The sequence below is a fragment of the Tympanuchus pallidicinctus genome, unplaced genomic scaffold, assembly GCF_026119805.1.
Source record: "Tympanuchus pallidicinctus isolate F22 unplaced genomic scaffold, pur_lepc_1.0 scaffold5, whole genome shotgun sequence".
Classification (NCBI taxonomy): domain Eukaryota; kingdom Metazoa; phylum Chordata; class Aves; order Galliformes; family Phasianidae; genus Tympanuchus; species Tympanuchus pallidicinctus.
In genome coordinates, this window is record NW_026294769.1 from 56,385,993 (window position 1) to 56,397,659 (window position 11,667).

General features: G+C 43.2%; 1 long non-coding RNA gene across 1 annotated transcript; it reads right to left on the minus strand.

The window, feature by feature from the left end:
- Nucleotides 1-458: 458 nt before the first annotated feature.
- On the minus strand, nucleotides 459-3,958 carry LOC128091539 (uncharacterized). The gene is made up of 3 exons (XR_008211448.1): nucleotides 3,847-3,958; nucleotides 3,676-3,733; nucleotides 459-2,803 (listed from the first exon to the last, which is right to left on the minus strand). It is a non-coding gene; the product is annotated as an uncharacterized LOC128091539 (long non-coding RNA).
- Nucleotides 3,959-11,667: the final 7,709 nt, after the last annotated feature.

Genomic DNA, 11,667 nt, shown 5'->3' on the forward strand with positions numbered 1-11,667 from the left:
CCACATTCCAAATAAGCCTCTTCCCCTTCCCTTTCTCCCTTCCCCTTTCTCCCTTTCTCCCTTTCTCCCTTTCTCCCTTTCTCCCTTTCTCCCTTTCTCCCTTTCTCCCTTTCTCCCTTTCTCCCTTTCTCCCTTTCTCCCTTTCTCCCTTTCTCCCTTTCTCCCTTTCTCCCTTTCTCCCTTTCTCCCTTTCTCCCTTTCTCCCTTTCTCCCTTTCCTCTTCTCTTCTCTTCTCTTCTCTTCTCTTCTCTTCTCTTCTCTTCTCTTCTCTTCTCTTCTCTTCTCTTCTCTTCTCTTCTCTTCTCTTCTCTTCTCTTCTCTTCTCTTCTCTTCTCTTCTCTTCTCTTCTTTTTCATCCCCATCCCCATCCCCATCCCCATCCCCATCCCCATCCCCATCCCCATCCCCATCCCTATCCCTATCCCTATCCCTATCCATATCCCTATCCCTATCCCTATCCCTATCCCTATCCTTTTCTCATTCCATTCTGTTCCCTACAGCAGTGTCAAAGGAAAGAAAAGCAGACAATGCAGATGTCCCCCCGAGGTTCAAAGACAGACTGCCATGTGATAAGTCCCTCTGTCTCCATCAGAACTGTGTTTTACATGAACAGGTAACAGAAATATAGTACATTCAGGCAAGAAAGGGTAGGAAAAGTAAAAACAAAATGGTGAAGTGAGGCTTTGAAAAAGAAGAGAAGGCAGGAGCTGTTTTTGTTATCAGCTTTGAGCTTGCATGTGAGACAGCTTCACCTTCGTTATTCAAAAGACATTTCTGAATAGTTCAGAAGTTTCTACAAACCTAGTTCTTCCCTGACTGTGGAAGCTGTTTAAAGCTTCTTTCAGGATGTTTGTTTCTCTGAACTGCATCCAGATTAAAAGCAATCCATCCGAAGGAAGAGGAAAACCAAGCACAAGTTAAATCTCTATCTTTTTCAGGTGCCTTCAGCTCCTATAATCCCTGTACTTCAACCTGCCATTCACTGTGTTTTCAAATGATAACTTCCTAAGAGATTTAATGAGGATTTACCCTACAGCCAACATTCCCCTTTTACAGAAATGACAAGTTTCTGGTTCTCTCTCTTCAGAGTAAACAGCGGTCAAAACAATCATAGCTGATGCTAGGCACGTTTAACTCCAGCAAGGACTCTTCCCTAATATTCATTAACTGTCTGCTCTGATAGCTGCTCTGAATAGCCAGAAGAAAAACCACCTCATGTTTTAAGTTTGGCAGCCAGGCAGCTTTGTCTCAACCCATGGGCAGTGGATGCAGCTGCCTCCTGGCATTGCTCACCTGCAGTTGTACATCTTTCTATGACATCTCTTCTGCAGAGGCATTTATACTCCATGCATTGGCTGAAAAACAGTCAGGATAGAACTGGCAATAACATTTAAGAGGTTTTTTTCATTATCAAACTGCTTGGTAGGAATAAAACTACTCACACCCCTCCAAAAATTCCTGATCCTTGCAAAATATTCTGCTTGCGTTAATTGAGCAGATCATGTATATCTGAATGTGATGCTCAGTTCTTTGAAATATCCAGGACAAAGCCAATGTTAGCACAGTTCCATTCGGTGCTCTCTTCCCAGAAACACAAACAAATACTGTTTAGATATTTACAACTTCATTCACTCGGTGGATCCAGGGGACTGTAAACAAAAAATATTAGAGCACCGCACAGTTGCCATGATGGCTCTTCGTCAGTCCTCATATCAATTAATTTGTGTTTATGCAGACCAGCAAGCTTGAAAAACTTGAGCTGCAATATACTCAGAAGTACAGAGATTTTTTCCTAATTAGCCATGACATACCCAGCAGTGTCTGTCTGCTGGCATGCGTGAAGCTGCCTAGCAACAATGCAAAAAAATCCTATGATGAGCCTCAGTGGATCACAAAGAGTCTGTTAAAAATGGTAATCTCTTGTCATAGAAAAGTAGAGATGGTTTCAATTAAGAACAGCAATTCTCAACTTGTTATTTATATGCAGTGAACTAAAATAACTTTCAAAAAGTATAAATACAATGTGAAAAGGCCATGCTTAATTTCTTAAAGCTTTAATTTGCAGTATGTAATTTGCCGTTCACATCTGTAAGCCTTTTGTTTCACTTAATGGCAAAAACATTCCAGCTAGGTCAGACCTACACTTGAGTTTATACAATGTGGAAATCTCAGCAAACAGGGCTGGAATGGACTCAGTATGTCTGTTAGTCCATCCTGAAGAACCAAGGCAGTAGAATTTGCATACAAACCATTCCTGACTGACAGTGCTTTACTTACCAGCCTCCCCAAACCTCCATAAGCAAATTCTGGAGCATCTCCCCTGGCACTCCACTCAGTAGTGTGACTCTCCTGGCAGCTGGAAACCAATGGGGAATCTCTGACCTAAACCTGCCTTGTTCCAATCCTTGCTGCATCTGAACAGACATTATGATCAGCACTCTATACTGCTGTGTTTGGAAATGCTTATCACATGTTCCTTTAGTCTTGCTTTGAGTAAATAACCATAACTTTTCTCAGGCTTACCTTACAGGTGTTGTATTTTTTTACCTGTATTCCTTCCTGCCTCCTCCAGCTCTTTATGATTCGTACTGGCTTTCACACTCCACAAATGCACTCTCCCAGTGCAAGGCAGCATTGACAGCGCTGGGGCTGCACCCAACACTTTTCCAGGAAGGGTTGATCTCATAGGACCCAATGACCCAGCTCTGCAGGGCTCTGCTGAAGACAGCAGGAGCATGGTGAAAGGCAAAGCAGCAGCTTCGGCTTCAATTGCCTCAAATGCAGGAGATGTCCATGAGCTCGGCTGGAATGCAATCCAGGAAGAGGGTGAGGAGTCACACACATGACACTCAGAATGGGGCAAAGCCCCACAGCATGCCCCATGTTAATCGGAGCATCTGTCTTTCAAACTTGTTTTTCTCTTCTTTCTCCGAAAGGACTAAATCATAAAAGAATCACAACTAAATGCCTTTAGGAATTGGATCCTAGAAGAAAAAAGTCTCTGGCCCATTCTCAGAAGTAAAGAATTGCTTTTTTTCCTGACGAAACAATGTAAAGATTCAGATTCATACAGAGCATGAGCATAAACACCTATCCTAACTTGGCAGAGCTGCAAGCAATGAGGAAAAGAGTCCAAGAGAAGAACACATAACATAACCTCAGTACCTGGGGTCAGAACACAGGGAAAATACTCCCTCCACTACACAAGCTAAGAAATTCAGTCTGCTCAAATAAGCACTTTCAAATTTATGATGAAATGCCAAAGGGGCAACTTTAATGCTGTTGGCTTGATTTTTGCATTTTATTGGTATTTTCAACAATTACCTGACAATGGCTAATTCAATTATTTGAAGACAGTATCATTATGTAAATTCCCATTTTTTGCATAATTATAAATGGAATTTAGAGTAAAGTTAGGTAAATTGGGTTCCTTCTAGCTCCTAAGCAATGTGCGTCACTATTCTGTGGCTACAAAATCTTGTTACATGAGAACTCAACTTACTTATACGTGTCTTAATTAATCAGGATCCTTGCACAACTGTAGTTGTAAGGTGTACAGGAATATGTATATTTTTAGTTGTTTCAGGTAGTTTGTTTTCACACATTAAAAATTCCCTAGAATTTTTATTTTTCATCAGATTTCCACTTTGATTATTAGTGTCACTGATTTCTTACCTTGCTGTTTTTGTTCCTCTGTTCTTTTTGCTGAGGGTGGAGTTTTGACTGTAATGCACTGTGGAAGCAGCAAGAAAATACAATCATTCTCGAAGGTCTAACATTATTGTCTACAATTAACCTGTCCAGCTGAGACCTCTACATTATAATAAATAAGCAAAACTTTCCTACCTGCTCCTCTCATGCCTCCTCCTCCAGCAAAAGGCCTTGGTATGTTAACTTTTGTTCTACTCCTGTCAGTTTCTTTTTATTCACTGAACAGGATATTTTGGTTTTTTAAGACTGTTCAAGCAGCGGGTTGCAAGGCACAGTACTCATGTCTGCATATTTATTACAGCAAGGGGAAGCTGTACACTCAGGGGCATTCTTTTTGTTGCTGGCAACATAATAACATTTGCTTAATTGTGTTTTATTAATGTTAATATGCCCAGAGGCTCAGGCTCTGCCCACACATTTTGGTAAATTGAATTAGAGGAAAAATGAATCAGAGTTAAAAGACAGCTGATTAATTTTATCCACTTGCTTAAGGGGTTTTAAGCCAAATGGTCTCCACATCTATTTTTCTTTAGAGAACAGACCTCATAGCCACGGGGCTAGGAGAAACTTGTCAGTAAGCCATTTTCATTGCCGTGTGTCAAGGAGAGCTATTTAAAGCACTGAAAGCGATGGCCATCAGGGAGGAGCACTCACCCCCTGCTCCGTGCAAATGGCGAGGTCAGGCAGGGCTGGTTGCTCCCTCCTGCTGTCCACATCATATTGTTTTCATGCAGCATTTTTCAATGAAGCTCTCAGAACACCCCCTGCAGCCTGCCACTCCAGATGGACGAGGACACAGGCGCAACGCAAACCTGCTAAAAAGGGCCATTTCCATTCACACAAAATCCGCCCTATTAGCAGGTCTGTCTCAATGCATGCAGTAATTTAAAAGCCATTATTGCGCCATTTAATAGGCTTTCAGCTAGTCACAGCAGAAATCAGTTCTTGTGGCAGATTTCTCATCAGGAAATAAACATACTTCATTAGGGAAGCCTCTGCTGGATGTGCATTGATACAAAGCCTGGGAGGGAGCATCAGTATAAGTGCAGAATTGCTCAGTACTGGGTTGTAGGAAATCAACTCTATTTCCCAGTTATTTAGAGTGTCTGGTCTGAAGAGAATCTATACAGAAACTTGGCAGGCCTTTCTGATAACTCTGTTTTGAATGATTTCTTCATGACTGCTTATTCAAAATGTTAATGAAAAATGCAAGTCAAACATCTCAAGAAAGAAGGATGTAAATCTGAAGGTTTGAGCCCCTCTGTATAAACAATGAGGTCTCCCCATAGCCTTCTCTTCTCTGAGCTGCTTGTGTTTGACTCCTTCAGCCTTTCTTCTTAGGAGAGGTGCTCCAGCCCTCTGAGCACATTTGTGGCTCTCCACCTGGACCTGCTCCAACAGCTCCACATCTTTCTCGTGCTGGGGAACCCCAAACTGGACACAGTGCTCCAGATGGGGCCTCACAAGTGCAGAGCAAAAGGGGCAACCCCTTCCCTCTCCCTGCTGCCATCCTCTGTCAATGCAGCCCAGGATGCTGGTGGCCTTTTGAGCTGCAAGCACACATTGCTGCATCATCCAACAACCAAGTCCTTCTTCGCAGGGCTACTCTCAAGTTCTGTCTGTACTCATATATAGGATTGTCCTAATACAAGTGCAACACCTTGCACCTGGCGTTGATGAATCTCATAGGGTTCACATGGGTTTACTTTTCAAGCTTGTTCAGGTCCCTTTGGATGACATTCTTTCCTTCTATTGTATCATTTGCACCACTCAGTTTGGTGTCATCAGCAAACTTGCTCAGGGTGCACTCAATCCGTGTTGCTCTCCCATGTGTGTGTGTGTGTCACATACACAGCATCCTAGAGATTTTCACACAGCTGGGATATTTACAGTATCTACCAACCCTCATATAAGATCTCTGGCTGCTGGTAGGGCATGGGCTTTCACACCATCCTTTTCCCCTGTGAAGCTCTGTAAGGTTTCTCTCCTACCTGGCCCCAGATTTACATCAGACTTCTGGGTGTCTAACAGCTTTGAGCTGACTGCTTCCACAGAATCTTTGTTTGAAACATGTTCAAAAAATTGACTGTGGATATGGGAAACTACCAAGCACTCTCCTCAAAGCCATGGGAAACAAGGCTAAGAATTCAAATATACCTTGAATGGTCAGTGGAAAGAAGAAAAATTCAGGGAAAATTGTGTTGGAAAGATACCCCTGGGCTACATGTCTGCTAATAACCATATGGATATTATCTGGCTCTCAAGTCTGATGACACAGAGCAGCTTTTACTGACTCATCAATGTATTTAAACTCACTCAAGCTCTAAAGCATAGGGATCACGGACATAATGAAACAGAAAGGTTATTCACTAATTGGGAAAGGTCTTGGCACTCCTGCGCTGTGCCTGGGAGCTCTTTGGGTTGCTCTGTGGCATGGCTGGGCCAGAGACTGTGCTGGCAACTGAAACAGCAAGCATGTGTTCCCATATCACTGGAGTTCATATTTGGAGACCTCAAATTCTATTGCAACTGGCAAAAATTCTGGTCTGATAAGCACACAACCCTGATGGTATGGCAGAGGCCTCAGAATGATGCTGCACGTCAGAGTCCAATTGTCTGTTTCATTTCTTACATTTGGTAAGGAAAAAAATGGATGAGTGGGATTTAAAATTGCAAACCTCAGAATCTCTGCTTTGAGGGAGAATAAGTACGGAAAGTTTCAGACCAAGCGATAAGCTTGACAGACTATTAAGACAACCTTTTCAGATGAACGCTGCCATGTCATGCTATGCCACACTGTGCTGCATAGTGATGCTTTTCCTGCATGCTGCAGGCAGAACAAACACCGGGACTGCTCCATACAAGATAGGATGGGTACATGGAAATGAAGGAATGCTGACTGCTACTTTGAAATTAAAATGGGCCTTTTGAGATTTCTATATTCAGAAACAGTACAAAACCACAACTTTGAATATTTATGGGAATTAATTTGTAGAAATTCTATTACTGATATGCCGAAATATTAATTTCACTCTCACCCACAGCCCCATGTCCTACTCCCATCTCCAGGATACACCCAATGTATGGGGCTGGGGCTGCCACGGTGTCCTCACTGCACCTTGATACCATATTTTATTTTATTAAAGGAAAGACCAGATGTACCAAGAAACTTCAGCAATCTCCAGCCGTGTTTCAGCACAAGGAGTGATACCCATCAGACTTTTCACTCTTACTATAGAAGAAGCTGAAGGTATGTGATATTATTCAAATTGCACTTTATTATGGGCCTCCCAACCTTTGTCTCCCAACTTTCACAGGTCTATCTCTATAATATGTTCACCTTGATGTTGCTAAATGAAGGTGATCTTAAAAAGCACAAGATGGAGGCAAAGTTATTTAACAAAACTGTTATGTTGTCTTGGATACACTGATTTTGCCTCCAAATTCATTGTAAAGAAAACAAATTAAAATGCATGAATAGCAGGCTCTGAGTAAGGGGGAAATGCAGCTGCCACCCACATTTCCCTCCGTGCAGGATGGAATCCTTCACAGCCCACCACTGCTGAATGGAAAGCAATGCCATGAACATCCATGGAAGCACTGGAGGAAGCCAGGGCAGCTGCTGTTTCCTGGTTCTTCTTCCAGGAGGCTCAAATGGATCCCAATATCAGCCCATTGCCCTGCTTGGGGGAGACGTAAATAGGAGGGGAGAAGAAGAGCTGTCCAGAGATCTCTTCCTCCTTAAATTTACTTTATGCTCATTGCCATGAAGGCGGTTGTTTGTTTTGCCCTATGATGTGCAATGCAGAATACAAACACACGAAGTTCCTGTTTTAGCATTGTAGCAGAGGCAGCCCAAGATCTCCTGCCCCGTGTTGGAGGTAGCGCTGGTCCTGCCATGCCGCCTGTGTAGCTGGTGGGGCCTGCAGCTGGTGGGACAGGCTCAGTCAAGCAGCCAGGCCTTGGTCTGCTGGGGCATTCCAGCATGGTCCCCATGCCCTAACCCCAAAGGGGATGAGAGCATTTCCCAGGCCCCGCTGGAGATCCCAAGGATGCCTTCACAGGAGTGCCTGACATCTGAGCTAGCCCTGCCAGACAGAGAGGAAGAGCTGTCATTTAAAAATAGAAATAAAATTTCTACGAGGCCCAAGCACACATCTCCTGTTTGCTTGTTTAAATTAATTCCAGCTGAAAAGGCAGCTCCCCCAGCAGCTTTGAGTGACAGGAACTTCGTGCTGAGAAGCCCGTGTGAGCTTTGGCAGCGTTCAAAAAGATGCTTTAAAACTAACACAGAGCTGATGTCTCGTGGAGCAGCCTTAGGCGTTGTCTTTACAGAGGGAAAAATGTGTCACGGCTGAGCTACTGTGCACACTTACAACACAGATGTTGCTCAAAGACAGAGCGTGGCATATGCACATGAACGAGGAACCTGAACTGACCGCCAAGCGCTGCCTTCCTCCCTGAGCTGCACCACAGCTCCACAGGGACTCCCCGTGCCTTATGGATGTGCTGTACAGCAAAGGCTGCCACAGTCAGAACGGTCAGCTGAGCCCCTGCCTGCCCAAATTTCTGTTAGCTGAGATTCAGTCCTGACTGTGAGTTCTCCGTCTCATGAGACCACACTGTTGTGGTCAGACAGTTGTGTGCTGGGAAGCTCTGATCCAGAGATACCTTGCTTTCCCTGTACTTTCATTCAGCACCTTTAGGACACGAGAAACAGCACAAGATTGGCCCTAAGAGGTGCATGCCTAGCAGCAACATCACTAGAAACATCTCTATCTTTAATAAAACATTCAAGAACGAGTCCTGGAGGCCCACAAGAAGAAGGAATGCATGCAAAATTTTCTATTAGCTCCTGGAGGTGTATGTGTGATATATTGCAGCCTTCACCTGCACACCACATTGATAATTCTCTGTGACAGGCAATCCCACCAACTCCCTGGGAAGAACGTTTCCTCTACTCCAGAAAGCCCCTCATCCACTTGGATGCCCTTTTCCAGCACTGTAACATTAATCAGCTGCAAAGTACTCCATGTGAAAGTGGAAATTTGGGTCTTGGATTGGATTTTTTTTTCAGAGGTTGTCTGAAAACTGATTAAATGGACAGGAACCACAGGAAAAAAAATATTTATTTTTCTAACTGACTTTCTTCATAAGCTAGGTTCTGGCAAATTAAAAAAAAAGAAAGAGAGAGAGAAAGAGAGAAAGAAAGAGAGGAGGCAGGCAGGAAGGAAGGAAGGAAGGAAGGAAGGAAGGAAGGAAGGAAGGAAGGAAGGAAGGAAGGAAGGAAGGAATAAAAGAAAGGGAAGGGGAAGGGGAAGTATTATCAGAGCCTGGAGCTGAAAATCCAGAATGGAGACACAGATTTGGAGAGCATCTGAGGCATCCCACAGTAGCTGGCAGTAGAGGTTTGGTCTGCCCACACCACATAATCTGTCCAAGCAGACAATGATTAAAATGGGGTCCTATGACATGTTATACCAGAGATCCTTAGAGATACCAGCATCCTTATTGCAGGGAATTTCAGAAAACAGTGCTGGTCCTTTTCACAGGAGCTCCATGGTTGTCATTGCATGATACAGGTGTGTCACCAAGTGCCAATTCAGCCAGGGTCAAAATCTGGACCACAAAAAAGAAAGATGTGACTGATGTTACTTCTCACTAAACACTCCATTTCTGCAGTTAAAATCTTTTAAGACAATTTACAGATCTTTGGCTCTAGGAACAGCTGCAGATTAGAAAAGACAAACCCCTAGTTATAGCAGAAAACTGATTCCTGTGAACTCCTGCCCATCATTAAGGAATAAAATGCCCCCAGACTACAGATATCACAAATCTTTATTGATTTAATGGGAAAAATAAATGGCTCTGCCTTAGGAAGCAGAGCTGAATGATGAAGTGACACTTCTGTTGGTAAATAAGAAAATCACCCAAAGCAGAAGTGCAGTAAGCTGTTAAATGTGTTGCCTTTCACTCCTTCCAAACACATTTCAGTTCTGATCAAGCACTGCACAGAAAAGCACACCCCCAACATTCACCATCGGGACCCAACAGTTCAGATCATGCTGACCTTTGGTTTTGCCATACTGGAAGCCAGAGAGACAGCAGCTGGGCAGGCATTCTGCTGGGTAGAAATGGAGCTCAGCTACAGCCCCATTCATCCCTGTGTCCCATGCAAGCAGTGATGTGCTCACCATACCTATGATGGGTGGTGACAGCTAGAAAAGATGCTCTTCTCTTCCCTTCACAGTGGGGAGCTGCAATTTGAATCCTTTTCCATGTTATGTCTGTTCATAATACTTTCCTTTCAACCTCTCTACCCTGTGATCACACACGTATGCTCTGCAAAACCCTAACAGCAGGACAACTCTGTGCTTTGCCTTGGAGGCATGAAACAGCAAAAGGAAGTTTTTACTCACGTCTCTTCTTTTGCACTATAGTCCTTTGGAAAACTTCCAGAAATCATTGTTTTCTATTCTTCCTTTGTGTTCAGCAGCACCAATATGACCACTGTACGTGGGGGTGGTGGAGTTCTGGGCCAGCTCTGCTCATATCTCTGCTTTTTGCATTACTGCCTACAGCTGCTAATACTGCACATTCTGCACATTATTTGTGCAGAGACTGAACATGTAAATACAGAGACTTGGAAAGGAAAACTATTTTTCAAGGTTGCTTCAAAAAGGTTTTTATTTATCCTTTTCATTCAGAAGCTTCTTTATCACTGGAAAGAGAGAAAGAGTAACACTTGCAAAAACAGCAAGTTGCTGCTCACGGAATCACAGGATATCCCTAGTTGGAAGGAACCCACAAGGATCACTGAGTCCAACTCACAGCTCCACACAGGACAGCCTAAAATTCAAACCCTGTGTATGAGATTGTAGTCCAAACACATCATTTTCATGAATTTTGGGTGCAGAATGCCCCTCGCCATGACCTTCCGTGCACCATTATTATGTTCTTTTGTTCTTTTCATGAAATTGCCATTTGGTAAATCCCATTTTTCCCCCATGGAAATTGATTCTACCATCTCCATTACATAGAGAATTTTTAGTTGTTTTTCTTTAGGACTACCAGCAGTAAATGTCGTATTCTTGACGAAGGTCTGCCATGAGTTTATGGGTTGGCATGGATATCTGAAGTTTTTTCACTCTTTAACCCAGCCTTTTTTTCTTTTTTTTTTTAGGAGCTGAATCAGATCCAGTCCTATCACCAGGAATATTTCTAAACTACAGTTGAAACTTGGTAATTCCTACTGATGAACAGACCTACGTGTAGGCCTGCCCACCTTGTGGCTAGTGACTTCTGGGAGAGTAATATTTACCTGTCCCAAGCATGAGCTGATGCACATTGCACTCTTCTTCACGATTTCTACTGGTGAGATGGAGTGGAGGTAAAAAAACACAGTAATCCCACTGGGATTTTCAGATTGTCAGATCCTCTTTCCTGTTGTAGTAGAAGTAGTACATCCCTAAACCTATTGATCCCACCTTCTCCTTTCAGCAGAACAGCATGGTCAGCCATGACAATCCAATATCTGAACTCCAAAATGATACACTCAGCAATAAAATGGCTGATAGCCAATTTCTGTTCCTTTCAAAACACATGGTAAGTCACATTGATAGTGCAGCCTCTTTCATTGTCTCCTGCAGCTGCTTCTGTTTAAAAAAAATAAAATAATGTGAGGATGCACCCTTTGAATAGATGTCATTGTTTCTTGAGTAGACTTCATCATTCTTTGCATAGATTTTATCGTTCCTTTTGTGGACTTAATCGTTCCACGCTCTGTTTTCAAGATGTCAAGACAGTACAGTGACAGACACCTCAGATATAAAGCACAAAAAAAACAACCATTTCGTAGGCAAGAAATTATAGAAACCAGCTGACTGCAGCATGGCAGAAGCACCCCATTTCTCAAGAACTCACCATTGCTTTTGGCACTGCTGGTCGCGTGCACAC